Source organism: Cervus elaphus, chromosome 16 (genome assembly GCF_910594005.1).
Source record: "Cervus elaphus chromosome 16, mCerEla1.1, whole genome shotgun sequence".
NCBI classification, from domain to species: domain Eukaryota; kingdom Metazoa; phylum Chordata; class Mammalia; order Artiodactyla; family Cervidae; genus Cervus; species Cervus elaphus.
This window is the reverse complement of record NC_057830.1, coordinates 12,867,673-12,883,659: the sequence shown is the minus strand read 5'-3', so window position 1 is coordinate 12,883,659 and position 15,987 is coordinate 12,867,673. Positions and strand designations below refer to the sequence as shown.

The following is a 15,987-nucleotide window of genomic DNA, read 5'->3' as shown; positions in this document are numbered from 1 at the left end:
TAAACAGTGCTGCAATGCACATAGGGATGCATGTATCCTTTTGGATCATTTTTCTCCAGATATGTGCCCAGGAGTGGGATTGCAGGGTCATATCGTGGCTCTATTTTTAGCCTTTTAAGGAACCTCCATACTGTTCTTCATAGTGGCTGTACCAATTTACATTCCTACCAACATGGTAGGAGGATTCCCTTCTCCCCACACCCTCTCCAGCATTTGTTGTTTGTGGATTTTTTGATGATAGACATTTTGACTGGTGTGAGGTGATGGATCATTGTAGTTTTGATTTACATTTCTCTAATAACTAATGAAAGATGTTGAACATCTTTTCGTGTGCCTCTTGGCCATCTGTATGTCCTCTTTGGAGAAATGTCTATTTAGGTCTTCTGCCCATTTGTTGATTGGGTTGTTTGTTTTGATGCTGGTAAGTGTCATAAGACGTTTGTAAATTTTGAAGATTAATCCCTTATTTGTCACATCAGTTGCAAATATTTTCTCCCAACCTGTGGATTGTCTTTTTGTTTTGTTTATTGTTTCCTTTGCTGTGCAAAAGCTTTTGAGTTTAAGTAGGTCCCATTTGTTTGCTTCTGTTTTTATTTCCATTATTCTGGGAGATGGATTAAAAAAGATGTTGTTGTGACTTATGTCAGAGAGTTATGTCTATAAAGGTTCTAGGAATCTTTTGGCTAAAGATGTGACTATTATCTGGTTGCTGACAGTTCAGATCAGTAAAGCTCCTAGAAATATATCTGGAAGAAAAGATATACACACCTCAGTGTTCATAGCAGCACTATTTACAGTGGCCAAGACATGGGCTTCCCAGGTGGCACCAGTGGTAAGGAACCCACCTGCCTGTGCAGGAGACATAAGAGACGCAGGTTCGATCCCTGGGTTGGGAAGATCCCCTGGAGGAGGGCATGACAACCCACTCCAGTATTCTTGCCTGGAGAATCCTATGGACAGAGGGGCCTGGCGGGCTACAGTCCACGGGGTCTCCACAAGTTGGACGTGACTGAAGCAACTTAGCACAGAATAGCACAAAAAAGAATAAAATAATGCCATTTGTAACAATAGGATGGAACTAGAGATTATTATATTTTAAAAAATTGAAGTAAATTCAGCAAGACAAATATCACTTATGTGTGGAATCTAAAAAATATGACACAAATGAACTTATTTACAAAAGCAAAATAGACTCACTGACATAGAAAACAAACACAGTTACTAAAGGAGAGAGTGGGGTTGAAGGGAAGGATAAATTAGATTTAGAAGTGAAAGTGAAGTCGCTCAGTCATGCCCGACTTTTTGCGACCCCGTGGATTGTAGCCCACCAGGCTCCTCTCTCCATGGGATTCTCCAGGCAAGAATACTGGAGTGGGTTGCCATTTCCTTCAGTTTAACATATAAACACTGTAATATATAAAATAGATAAACAACAAAGGCCTACTGTATAGTATAAGGAACTATATTCAATATCTTGTGATAACCTATAAGGAAAAAGAATATATACTGAAGTTAAACATTTTAGATATATATAGATAGATAGATAGATCTCGCTATGCACCAGACTTGAAACTAACAGCATTGTAAATCAATTTCAATAAAATCAATTTCATATAAATAATTTCAAATAAATTTCAAATAAATCAATTTCAATAAAATTTCAAATAAATCAATTTCAATAAAATTTTTTTAAACAAAGAAGGCAGAGTGAATGAGAATGAAAAGCAGTAGAACATAGATACCCTTTTCACACTCCTCTGGGCTACTATGATGAGAGGCTTATAGTTAGTGAAATGCTCACGTGATGAGTTTTGCTTGTCTAGAGTTTCCTTGTTATATCCTCACTCTCTAGCCAACTATGTGTTTTCTTTCAAAAACCAGGAAATCTGATCTCTTAGAGGTATCAGTTTGGCCCATCTAAAAATAAATGATTACATTTAAAGCCATTTTTTTCCCATTGACAGGAGTTAAGAGGGTAGCAGAAAAGCCCTGGTGATTCTTCATGTCATTTTTATTTCTGGCCAGAAATTGCCAGGAGCCTCGTGCTGTGCTCCCCGGGGGATTATAAGGGTGCAGTGTCAGAATGGGAGGCAGAGAACATGCTCACCACATTCCCTGAGTCAGAGCAGGAAGCCAGTGGAAAGTGACTTCTGACCCACTGCCCTGTCGTTCATTAGCCCTTGGCTGAGGGTCAGTTACCTTATGGAAGCCATAGGGCAAATGGCTTCATTTGCAAATAAAGTGACCAGTGGGGGTCAAAGCTGCCTTTGGCCTGTGGCAGCAGACTCCACTTTGACCTCCCTGAACCGTCGACTGTTTCCTTTCTGCCCCCCTTCCCTTTTTTGTCCAAAAGGGCCAGCTGCAATTTTGAGTCTTGTCTGCCTGGAAATTTCCAAAGGGACTTTGGTGACTTAGTAAATATTTTCAAATTGCCCAAGGTTTGGAGAGAGCAGAGCCACAATTGTGAAATCAGATTTAGAAAGGGATCACTGCCATACTTGGACCAGCCGTGTGAGCTTTGGGGGGATGGGGGGCGGAGCAGGCTGTGGTGTGGACACTTGTGGGTCCTTCTTCGACCAGCGGGTAGCTTTTGCTTTTTTGGTCAGACATATGCCAGACCCTGAAATTCTCTTTCTGGATAACTTCTGAGCAGCTGCTGGGAGAATAGGAAGCCGAGCATGGGGATAGTGTAAGGTTTCCTTGACTGTGGCACTATAGACAGCTTGGTCCAGATAATTCTTTACTGTGGGACCAGGGGCTGTCCTGTACATTGTATGATGTTTAGCGGTCTCCCTGCTCGCTAGCCAGTAAATTCCAGTAGCATTGCCCATGCCCCAGCATGACAATCAGAAGTATCCCCAGACATGGCTAAATGTTCCCTGGAGGACAAAATAAGCCCTTTGAGAACCACCAATGTAGTATAATGTAAGGGTTATCTGACCAAATGTAGTTCCCATACTTTCAGCATTAGAGATTCATTGCTTTAAATCTTCCCTCTTACCCTGCAGGATTCATTCCTTGATGCCTTGGAGGCTTTTATAGTTTCCAGAATCACCCATGAAAGCTTCTCACAAAGGGTAAAGCCCTGAGCCTGAGAGGGCAAATGGTTTTCATCCCATGTCAACTCTGGCTGTCTTGGGAAGATGCCTGAGGCTGCAGGTGGGCTTGGGGAAAGAACAACATTATAGACGAGAGTCATCTTGGATGTACTTATGTCCAGGGGATAAGGACATCCTTGCCTACCCTTTGTGCATAAGAGGCCTTCTTATCTGGTGTCTCTGCAGAGATGTATCAGTCAGACCCTCTTCTGGGGTGGTCACTGCTCCCAGGGGCACCATTCACACATGCTTGCTATGGCTTCGTGTTTGTTAGGGCAGTTTTCTAGCAGGTGCCAGAAAGGTGTCTTGAGGAAGAGGTATCATTTCTAGATCCCGCAGAGCTGCCGTATGGACTGGCAGAGGTGCTGTAATTGGCTTGATGGGAATAAGCAGCGGGAAGCATAAGGAGGAGGGGAAAGAGGGTAATTCCCATCTCTTTCCTTTCATTTGATTGTAAGCTCCTGGAGGACAAGGACAATGTCAGTGTCATTACAGTACATTGCTGCCTTCAAGATACATTTTACATAGCGCCAAAGCCACTTTCAGTTCAGTTCAGTTGCTCAGTCGTGTCCAACTCTTTGAGACCCCGTGGGCTGCAGCATGCCAGGCCTCCCTGTCCATCACCAACTCCCAGAGTTTACTCAAACTCATGTCCATTGAGTCGGTGATGCCATCCAACCATCTCATCCTTTGTCATCCCCTGTCATGTATGGATGTGAGAACTGGACTATAAAGAAAGCTGAGCACCGAAGAATTTATGCTTTTGAATTGTGGTGTTGGAGAAGACTCTTGAGAGTCCCCTGGACTGCAAGGAGATCCAACCAGTCCATCCTAAAGGAAATCAGTCCTGAATATTCATTGGAAAGACTGATGTTGAAGCTGAAACTCCAATACTTTTGCCACCTGATAAGAACTGACTCATTTGAAAAGACCCTGATGCTGGGAAAGAGTGAAGGCAGGAGGAGAAGGGGATGACAGAGGATGAGATGGTTAGATGGAGTCACCTACTCAATGGACATGAGTTTGGGTAAACTCCAGGAGTTGGTGATGGACAGGGAGGCCTGGCGTGCTGCAGTCCATGGGGTCTCAAAGAGTTGGACATGACTGAGCAACTGAACTGAACTGAAAAATACATACTCTGATTTCTAATTATTGGTGAACATAAGTGATATTCATCTCCCACAACTATAATGTGATATGACAATACCTCTGATTGCTACTTATGACAAAGTCATAGGTACTAAAAATATTTCTGAGGCTTGTCCTTCTGTTTGTAACTGAAGGAGATGCAATATTTCAGCTCTAATAGCCTTTAAGTGGCTGCTGTGAGTTCTGGCTCATCCCTGGACTCCTTGAATTCTTTTTATTTTTTAAATAAGGTATGACTGTTTATTTTTATTTTATTTATTTATTTATTTATTTTGGTGGCACCACATGGCATGCACGATTTTATTAACTAGTTCTCAAATCAGAGATTGAACCCTTGCCCCCGGTGGTGGAAGTGTGGAGTCTTAACCGCTGGACAGTCAGAGAATTCCCCATGAATTTTTTCTTCGCCAAGTGTCGGCTTTAACGCTCCCTCTCTGCCCTGGAGTAGAAAAAAGGCAACCCACTCCAGTATTCTTGCCTGGAAAATTTCATGGACAGAGGACTGCCGTCCATGGAGTCACAGAGTTGGACACACTTGAGCACACACACACACACTGTTCCCTCACCTGATGCTACCCCAGCCACCTGCTTGAGACTCTTCCCTAGCAAGTTTCTCCAGGTTCCTCCTTCTGCACAACATCCCATCTAAGCTCTCCCAGCTGGGTTGTGTCTCTTGTCTTCTATCTAAGTTCAAAAGGCAAGGAAGCATCCAGCCCTCACTTGGGGTTCCCAAGTTTAAGAGAGAGAAGCCGTCACATCCTAGATACTCAGAAAGTGCTTGTTCAGATGAAACGGTCGCTTTACCAGCTTCCCCCTGTTTTATCTGGGGCCACGATAGGATGCTTGGGCTGTGTTGCCCTCACCAAAATTGCACAACTTAAAAACTGAGAATTATGTTTTCTTCAGTGACCTCACTGAGCACTGTAGCCGGGAATGGCAGCTTGTCAGACAGCCCTGGGGGACTGTTCCAAAGAGGTGAGGGAAGAGGCAGGGTACACAGGAGCTTTTGCTGATGAAACAAGCATGTAGTGCCACAACAAAAGATGGCTATTCACACATACACAAAAAAATCCAGACATCTCAAGTTAATGATTTTAGTGCTTTTCTATGTATGAGAAGATGCAAGAGTCTGGCTCATTGAAATTTCTTTTGATATGCATCTTAACTATCTAGGGCCAGTATCCTTTTTATTCTCCTTCTTGCATTCCTCTCAGGGTGCACATTTGGGGTATCTGCAGTTGCTGATGGCTTGATGGTGGATAGCAGCCTTGTTTGCTGGAATGGCAGGCGATGTTTTTTCGATCCACAATAATATTTGAGCTCAGTCCCCTCTTAATGCCTGCCTTCCCCACAGAGAGCAGCTTTCGGTCTGGTTCATCCAATTCCTGGAGGTCTGCTGATCTCCCCTTGAGAAAAGAGAGGGCTGGACACCCACTGTGACCTTGAAAGCAATAGTGAGCAGCATCCTTGACCAAGAGTGATCCCACTGCATGCAGGTACCCCAAGCAGCTGGGAACCAGGCATCCCCATCCCCATGGCACACCTTGCTGTGGACCATCACGGCAGGAGTCGGCCCATGAACCAGGAGCCTGGGTATTCAGGATGGCCACAAGGGAATTTCAAAATACATCAATAAAAGTGAGCCACTGCTCGTTCGTTTCCTCTGACTTTAAGGTCAGCAGGTTCCAGAATGTCCTGTGTGGGGTCAGTGCCTGTGTTTTTTACCCAGTGAACCCGTGGACATTCTAACAATTTGGACTACTGTGGCTTCTGAAGTTCTTTTTTCCCCTGGATTGTTATAAACAGTCCCTGTTAGTTTCTTAGGGCTGTCATAACCAAGTGCCACAGACTGGGTTGGTTTAAATGACAGAAGTGTCTGGTCTCCCAGTTTCAGAGGCTGGAATGCAAGATCAAGTATCTGCAGGCTAGGTTTCATCTGAGGGCTGTGAAGGCAGGGTCAGCTCCAGACCTTTCTCCTTGTTTTGACCCTGTCCCTGTCTTATCCCTTCACAAGCTCTTCTACATGTGCGAATGTCCACATTTCCCCTTTTCATAGGGATACCAATCATGCCAGATTAGGCCCTGCCATAATGACACAATTTTCATGACCTCTGTACGTGTGTGTGTGTGCTAAGTTGCTTCGGTCATGTCTGACTCTGCGACCCCAAGGACTATAGCCTGCCAGGCTCCACTGTCCATGGAACTCTCCAGGCAAGAGTCCTGGAGTGGGTTGCCAAGCCCAACTCCTCCTGGGTTCCAGGGATCAAACGTGTGTCTCTTATGTCTCCTGCGTTGGCAGGTGGGTTCTTTACCACTAGCACCACCTGGGAAGCCCGACACCTCTGTAAAGACCCTATTTATAAATAAGGTCACAGTCTGAGGTGCTAGGGCTGAGGGCTTCACTGTATCTGTAGTGGAGGGATGTAATTCAACCCACACTAGGGTCTCTGCTTATTATCAGGTGGAACTTGCATTTCACAGTGATGGCCATTCACATCCTAGTCTGCTTCTGGCTGTGGCAGTAGAAACCGTGTCCCAAGGGAAGTGGCCCAGGGACTCAAGAGTAGTGGGATGCCATTCACCATGAGTGACTCAAGCCTCTGCATTTTGTCACACTCCTGACTTCCTCCTAGCACCCAGGACCCCCAGGGTCCCCTAACCCTCTGTCTCCAGTGGAAGCCGTTTATGATCGAAGCCTCTAGTCAAGGCCAAGAACAGCATTTCACACTAAGATGTGATGAAGAAAGCTTAAATATTCCCTCCGCAAAAGCCAGTTAAGAACAGAGGGTAGAGCTTCAGACCACATCCGAGAACTCAGAATATCAGCTCAAGAACTGTCAGGGCTGTTTCATTCAAGGCCCTGGATTGTCCCCTTCCTCATCACCAAGAATGACTGAAACATTCCTGGTGGATTCATAGGTCTTTTAGCGTTTGCAGAATTCCCTCACTTTCCTGATCTTTTTGTGCCTCAAAGAACGGGACAGGTGGCATTTTCTACGTTTCATTTCAGAGAAAACATCAACTCGGCTCTGTAACTTGTCCAGGCTCATCCAGGGCTGTGTCCTGCACGTCCCTCTGCCTCCAGCACACCTACGCCATGGCCCTCCACCTCTCCTCTGGGTCCCCATGGTGTGGTCCATGTGGCCTGTGTCCCATAGGTTCGCTCATTCCCTTGCTCTGCCCCAGGGCTCCATCCGGCCCCTCCTATCCTCCCTAAAAGACCAAAAAGTAGCCTAGTCCTGGTGAGGGTGGCCAAGATGAGAACAGTCTTTGTTCCAAGTTCTAGGCCAAACGGGCAGCGTGGACAAAGGCTCAAGGCTCGTGATGGAGCAGAGCAGCAGGAGGAAATGACGAGGAGGTGGGTGTGGCTGGAGTGTGCCAGGAAGTGAGGCCACAAGGGCAGTGGGTGCTGGGTCACAGAAGGCCAGGTACGCCAGGTTCAGGGGCCAGCACCTGGCCCCGTGGTTGGTGGGGCCATGAAGACCCAGGGTTTATCAGAGATTGCTCTGATGGCAGAATGGAGGCAAGGTGCTTGCCTGCTTGCCCAGTGTCCCATTGCTGTTGGAGCTGGTAAGTTGCTGAAGCCTTCTGAAGTGGCCTGTCTGTTTTGTGCAGGGGTCACCTTTAGTTCTTATTATCGCTCATGTCATTCTCTATAGACGGAAACCCAGAAGAAGCATCTGAACCAACTTCAGCTGAAAGCCTGATTGTCAATGGAAGCCAATTTAGAGTTGGAGGCTATTTCTGGACACTGTGACATCCTGTTCAACTTTCAGAGGAGCCTGGGAATAAAGGGGTGACTCAGTCTGTGAGCTTATTTTTAGGAAAAGCTGAGAATTCAGTCTAGAGCCACTCAGAGTCCTCCTTGCCTGCCAGTGCAGAGGTGCTATTGGTGGAGAGGATGCTGAGCAGAAATGCTGTATTTATCATCAACTGTTACCCAGTGCCTCCTACACGCCAGCATGTGGTTTATTGATTTGAAAACAAGATGGGAATCAACGTAAACAAACCTTTGAGTCAGAGGAGCCTATTTTAGGGCATTTACTTTTGAGAACTGACTTTGGAGCTAAAGAATTAATATCATAAGTGCTTCTGTTTATTGGGCATTTAATATGTATTAATACAACATATTTTGCTTTGCAAACATTTAAAGGGAACTTTGATACTCTGTTAAAGGTATAGTGCTGTTAATAGGCATGGAAATGTTAACTCAAGGAGGTTAAATATTATTCTAGGCAAAGGTGACTGAGTTTGAATTTGACCTCAGATCTGGCTCCAAAGCCCATACAAAGGATCACTCCAGGTCTGGCAAATAACTGCCTCTCTTTGGTCTTGTGGGTTCGATCCCAGGGTCGGGAAGATCCCCTAGAGAAAGGAATGGCTACCCACTCCAGTATTCTTGCCTGGACAGAGGAGCATGGTGGGCTTCAATCCATGGGGTTGCAAAGAATCAGACACGACTGAGTGACTGACTAACTTGGTCCTGTGTATCACTAATTGATCATGGGATTATTGCCAGTTCAGCTCAGATTTGGCCTCAGAATCCTTCTCAACACAGTACTCTCAGTAGAGTTACTGCGACCAACCTAGCAGCTTAGTACTTGAGATAAAGCCCATCTGTCATCTTAATTTTATCTTTGCTTTAGTTCAAAATGGAGACTTTAAGTCTGGAGAATCTGTTATTGTTGATTTCTGCAGCTCTATTTATAGCCTTTTATTTTCTAAACACTTGGAAGCAATAGAGCATTCACTACAGTTTCCTTTTACAGTCAGTGGAGACTCTGTATTCTTTCATAGGGGTTTCTGACTGCCTTGGAGGGAAGAATGACATTTGAGGACCCCAAGCCTTGATTAGACAATTGGCTTATGTGTGGGTGTCTGCAGTGGTGCCTGGGAGATGGTGAATGAGCCTTAAGAACTTAGGCCATTTATAGCAGTAAACCTTTTAAATAGCCCAGTCTGATTAATTGCAGCAGGGAGGTGAGGTGGGATGGGCGGATGTGGTAGGCAGCCTGAGACAGCAAGATGGTGGGACCAGCTCTGGGGAAACTTGCTGCTCTTTAGTTGTTCTGAGAAACGTCACCTCAGCTGGCAAACCTGTTGTCCTCAGAGCTGAGCACTCATGGGAGCTTGAGGTCCCAATGGAGAGAAAATCTGAAAGTAAAGTGGAAGTTGCTCAGTTGTGTCCAACTCTTTGCGACCCCATGGACTGTGTAGCCCACCAGGCTCCTCTGTCCATGGAATTCTCCAGGCAAGAATCCTGGAGTGGGTTGCCATTCCCTTCTCCAGAGGAAGTCCTTAAAAGCAAGCTCAGACAAGAGAAAGGGGAAGAGGATTCCCAGGATGGTGGCAAAGGGGGAACCTAGTACCCAGCCATAGAATGAGATAGCAATCAGTCCAGAAGGAATTTCTTTTTTTTTTTTTAACTCCTTTGCAATATTGTGTTAGTTTCTGCTTGCAACAATATGAATCAGCTATAAGCCTACATATGTCCTCTCCCTGGAGCTTCCCTCTTCACCCCCCATCCCCCTCCTCCCCCCACCTCCCTCCCACTCCTCTGGGTCATCACTGAACACCGCGTTGAGCTCCCTGTGTGACACAGCAGCTCAGAACAAAGTTCTTGGTCAAGATCAAAAAACCAGAACATAGAGGAGGAATAGAGATGCATTGCTTAGAAACACGGAGGCTGCCATGATTTCTTCAAGATTCCAGATAGTTGAACTGCAGTGGAGTTGAACAGTTGAAATGGATGAAAGGTAGCACATAGGGGATCATCAATGCAGAGTACATTCAATAAAATTAGAACCTTTTTGCTTTACCTTTTCAAAAAAGAAAAGACAAATCCAGCTCAGGTCAGCAGCCTCTAGAGCCTGTCGTCAGTCGGTGTGCAGGATTTCAGACATAGGCCTGGGCTTTAGGGCTGGGATTCCAGGCCCTAGGAATGAAATAGCTAAGGGCGTGATGAGATACATCTGAAATCTGGTTGTCAGAACTGAGGCGAGAGGTCGGACAGAGGTGGAATCAAAATGCTGCTGCCCAGACTGATTGGTCCTGGCAGACAGTGCTCTCTCCCTGCTGATTTCATCCTGTTGAGCCTTATTTTCTGGGTGTGTACGTTATGCAAGCTTGGGGGACCCTTCAGATTATTTGGATCCAAGCCAGAAAGAGGGTTACCTTGGAGACGAATTTATTATTTCATCTCCTGAGATGCTGGTGAGTTGCCAAGCAGAGATCAGAGACCTGGAAGCTTTCACCAAGCTTTATGACAGACACAGCCCATCCAGTCCTCATCAGCCCAACAGTGTGATGCAGGTGTGTGTATCAGCTGCATGGGAAGGATGCAGAAGGGACAAAAGCAATTTAGTATCAACAGGAGGAGAAGGCACAGAGGCTTTAATCCCCCACCCCTCACCTTCCTGCTTCCTCCCGTAACAGACACAGTGCAGAGAGGAGATGGAGACAGCGGCTTGGAAATAGTGTCTGCGTTTGATTGGTATGTGCACCTTGAGAATTAAAAAGTAGATGAGATTAATGCATGTCTAAATGAAGACACTCGCCAAACATACACTCCTTAGAGCTTGGGAGCCCTATGGCTGTGTCCCAGACCAGACTCATAGAGTCCAGAGAAAATCAAAGACTGTCATATAATATAACTGTCTGGCCACCTTTGAAGCCACACTTTTTTCTAGGTGGCTCCAGAAAAGGCCAACTCCCAGCCCAGCTCCGACAGCTGAATTAGATGGCTGAGTTGTGGCATTGCTGCTGCCAAAACTGCTTGGATGGTTCCCCCGGGGGGCTTAAGGATGCAATCAAGTTTCCTGGTTTGCCCTGAGCTAAGCAGAAAAATCTTCACCTGGCCAGTTGGTGTTATGTCCATGTCACCTCATCATTGGAGAAAATGCATTACAACCTCCTGCAATTTCTTTCATGAAATGGAGCATGGCATCAAGGAAATAAGATGGTCAGCATGGCATCACAGCGGGTCAGAAATAGTATCATCTACATATTTTGATTATATTTTAAAATTCAGTTTACACACAATAGGAACTCAGTTAATTAACTCCAAGCTGTAATCTCAGTCAGATTTGAATGGATCGGCATTTCAATAGCTTATTCCTTCAGAATAATATTAAGAAGCCCCAGAGCAGCCTGTCATTCTAGGGCTAAAATCATAAAACTTGGTTGTTTTCTCCTCATTTTCAACAACCATTATTATTTATGCAATACTAATGAAATCAAGCAGTTAGTATGACTTTTTTGTAGTTGAGGTTAATTTGTCAATTTCCTGCCAGTCTTCCAATACCTCCAGCACACATTTTCCTGGTTAGTTGACAAATCTAATGATGGTATCGCCGAGTGGACTGGCAAAGTTTACTTCTGTGGATCTTTTCCCAAATCATAACTGGTTGATCTTTTTTCCTTTGAGTTTTCCAGGACAAAGGAATTCTTATATTTAGTAACATCTTTTCATTCTAAACAAAATGTGCAATGTGCAAAAAAGTGAAAAGAATGAAATCATTTAAAAGTGCCTGGCTTGGGGCCTGACACTAAATAAATATTTTAACATTCTAAAAGGAAAAACAATGCCCTTGATTTCAACACCAAAGAAATTTGGGGGATTTTCTTGGCATCGATTTTATGTAGGTGTGATCAGACTCCATATGTATTTTACTTCAAGTTTTTCCTCATTTAACATCTACATGAACGTTTTCTTATGCTGTTATGAGATTTTCATAAATAGAATTTTAGTTGGTTACATAATCATTAGTAAGGAGTACATTTGGCTGTATCAGAAAGCCTGAGAAACAGTAGCTTAAGTTTTTTTAGCTTCAAAGAAAAAATTGGGACAACTGAGGATGCTCTTGGGGTAGGGAGACTGCTCATTGAAGGCAGAAGGAGCTTTTCTTTTTTTGCACTATGTAATTATTTTTAATGTCTAGAGTTTATAATCTGAGGACCAGAACTTTCTCCCATACCCAAGTTTATAAATTCTCAAATGGCTTATGAGGCCAGTACAGATACTTCCTCCTGTCTAATTTGGTTTCTGGGAAGACTTCATTCAAGTCCTCAATGGTTATCTGATCAGGTGGAATTATGTTCCTCATCTTCTCCAGCTCTTTCGCATATTCCTAAATCCTGGTCTTTGAGAGAGACAAAAACTCAGCACAATTTTTCCTATCTTCTTTTTCTTCAGGATCCGCCTTGGCAGTATAATTTATCCTCCAGCATAGGAACTTTCAGGGCATTAAACTTCTTCTCGGAGTCACCCACCAAGCCAGGCTTTGCCACGCTGACCATGGAGGAAACCCAGTTGATGGCAGGTAGCTTCTCAGGCAGAGTAACCAACCTAGAGTTGAGGGACTCGTTCCAGGATTTCAGGGAGTTAGCAAAGGCCTTCTGGCTTCAGTGGATGGTCTCCCCAGAAGCTACCCAGTCAATGGCTTTTAGAGCAAGTTTCCATCCAGACATCTTGAGATCCTTCACTGACCCCGGCGGCCCACAGTCCACAGCAGCTCAGGAGGAGATCCTGATGCTCTGCTATCCTTAGGGAAGGCTGCCATGTACCAGGCTTGAGCCTTCCCAAAGAGAAGGAAGCTATGGTTTGGGGAGACTTCAGTCACATGATCACCCTCACTCAAAAAAGTCTGGGAAGGCAAGTTGATAACCTTTCCAGCCTCTCTGGTGAAAATAGGCAGGTGTCTTAGAATGAAGTGGTCAGAATTCCAATTACCATGTCAAAGGACCATGGATTTCTTTTTTCCAAATTCCAGTTTGATTGCTGCCTGGCAAGTGGCAGGATTTAAAGGGCTGTGCTCCATTTATGACCTCCTGACTTGGTGCTGGAAACACAGATGTACAACCAAGCAGTCGTGAAAGTTGCATCAAAACCAGTGGATATCAGTTTCAGGGAGGCAGCTGTCAATACAAGATAAAGAAAAATTCCTCAGCGTTTAAAGCTGGCCCTGTTTGAAATTAACTCCTCTATGGCAGCTGTCAATACAAGATAAAGAAAAATTCCTCAGCGTTTAAAGCTGGCCCTGTTTGAAATTAACTCCTCTATGGGATAATGAGCAATCTGCCCCAGGATGCAGAGACTGGACAGATAACTTGGTATGTAGGTAGAAGAGGCACTTTATGGATCCGGTGAAGTGGACCAGGTGACCTCTACCATCGATATACATCTCCATGTTTTAAAAATTAGGGTATATTTGCTAAAGTACTTCCCCAAGCACCTAGGGTATTGGCTGTGTGGTAGAGCCTTGTTCCCACGTTGCTTGTTAGTTACCTGAAATGTAGCTGGTAGAGTGATTGCCAGACACGGTGGATTCACTCTCCAGGCTCCAGTGCCGTAGGAAAGCCCTGTCTTAGGCTTCCAAGCCATTGCCGGGCTTATAAAGCAGCCCCATCCAAAGTTACACATGTCTTTTTCCTCACTGCCTATTAACACGACACTATTATTTTTCCAGAGGCTGTGAATTTCCCCTTTTGTGCCAACAAAAGACGCATGTTCCTCATGGGAAGGATGGTGTGGACTCTGACATAACTCAGTTGTAAAACAAGGAGAAACGTGAAAACCATTGACCCTTTGATTTATTTGCAAAATGGACTTGCTAAAATGGAAAGTTTCATTCATTAAACTCATTTTCTGTGAGCTTAAAGCTATAAAGGAAGTGTGATCGATAAACTAGTGAGTCTAAGCTTATGTAACTCAGGCAGCATGGGTTTTTTTTTTTTAAGTAACAGAATTCTTCATTTTATTTTATTTCTGGCTGCGCTGGGTCTTTGTTGCTACATGTGGGCTTTCTCTAGTTGGAGCGAGCCGGGGACTAGGCTTCGTTGTGCTGCCTGGGCTTCTCATTGCAGGGGCTTCTCGTGTTGCAGAGCATGGGCTCTAGGTCCGTGGGCTTCAGCAGTTGTGGTACACAGGCTTAGTTGCTCCAGGGCATGTGGGATCTTCCCAGACCAGGGATCGAACCCCTGTCTCCTGCATTGGCAGGTAGATTCTTAACCACTGGATCACTAGGGAAGTCCAGGATGGCTTTCACTTTAGGTGAAATGAGGATCCATTGGAGGATTTGAGCATCATCTGACCTATTTTTTTTTTTTTAAGGATCACTTTAGCTGTGGTGCTGAGACTAGATATAAAGATCAGATTAGTTACCAACGGGGAAGGGAGTTGGGAGGTGGACAAAATGAGTAAGTGGGTGATCGATGGGTACTTTCAAGAAGTTTTGCCGTAAAGGGCAAAAGAGAAAGGGAGAGGTAGATGAAGAGGAATTTGGGCTCAACTGCTTTTAGACATGTTAGAGCATGTCTGAGTGCTGTTGAGAATGATCTGGAGACTGGGAAAAGTTGCTGAGGCAGGAAAAGAGACAATTGCTGGAAGGACACCCTCGAGTTGGGGAGTGAGGATGTCATCGAGGGCACAGATGGAGGAGTCTTCTGAAGGTGATGGCAGAGCCTGTGGGACCAGCGAGGAGGCTGGAGCCCATGAGGGAGGGTGTGGAGGAGGCTTTCTGACTGCTTCTGGTTTCTCAGTGAAATGGGAAGCAAGGTCAGCCACCGTCAGTGAGGAAGGGGGAAGAGGCATTGGAAGTTTGAGGAGATAGAAGGTGTAATATCATCCTCTGAGACAGTTCAAGAGTAATTAAACTAGGGAAACACAGATTTCTGGATACCCCTGAGGCCTCCCTACAATTTAAATTCATGAATCAAAAGCAAAACCAGACAACATGGTCCTATGTTTTCCTCCAGCATTTTCAGCTGAATATGTGCAGATACAGACAGGCAAAGTATTGGATTTCATCTGAGTTGGGTTTTTGAAAGACTGTGGTCATAGTTATTGATGGTGGAATCTAAAAGTTTCCCAAAGAGGGAAGTGAGGGCATGAGGTGGGGAAAGGGCAGTGAAAGGGTGATAGGATCAAAACAACATAAAAAGAGTAGTATTGTATTTTATGAATTGGATTGTCTTTTATAAATTAAATCATATTTCCAATGCATGATGGAAAGTTAGCCACATTATGAAAAGTGAGTTTTCATATGTGAAACATCCTATATGATTAGGAATAATTATCTGCTGGTATTTCTGTTTACATTGTGTTTTCTTTTGTGTGTATGTGTGTGTTACTGGTTTTTTTTTAAAATCAGGGTATAGTTGCTTTACAGAGATGCTCAGCATCACTAGTTATTAGAGAAATGCAGATCAGAACTACAATGAGATATCACCTCGCACCAGTCCAAATGACCATCATCAAAAAATTCTACAAACAATAAATGCTGGAGAGGGTATGGAGAAAAGGGAACCCTCCTCCACTGTTGGTGGGAATATAAACTGACACAGCCACCTTGGAGTATATTGTGTTTTCTTAAAGCAAGTGGCGGTATATCTGGAAGAAACTAGATATAAAGCTTTCTGGGAGCTCTAAGCGGAAGCCATGTGTGACATAGGGGTCACTGGCCCAGCCCCCAGGCTACATGTGAACATGCAGCTGGTGCCCCACTGGCCAACGAGCGGCCGTCTTGGTCCCATAACAGAGCTAGGGATCAATGATGGGTCTGGTCGGAGGCGCAGAGACTACTCACAGGGAGCTGACTCCAGGCAGCTGACTACCTGGAGCCAGGATCTGAGGAGCTGCTGAGAGCTGAGGACGGCGGGCGATGGGAACGCCCATCTGAAAAGGGAGCAGGGTGGAAGGCAGTGTAATAGAACCGCCAAGGAGGGGCAGCGGGGAATCCCA

General features: G+C 44.9%; 1 protein-coding gene and 1 pseudogene across 6 annotated transcripts in view; one reads left to right on the top strand and one right to left on the bottom strand.

Moving 5' to 3' along the window:
- The window catches only part of PALM2AKAP2 (PALM2 and AKAP2 fusion), a 490,983-nt gene that overhangs the window by 148,719 nt on the left and 326,277 nt on the right, over positions 1–15,987 (top strand). The window lies entirely within an intron of this gene.
- On the bottom strand, positions 12,230–12,716 carry LOC122709961 (annotated as a pseudogene).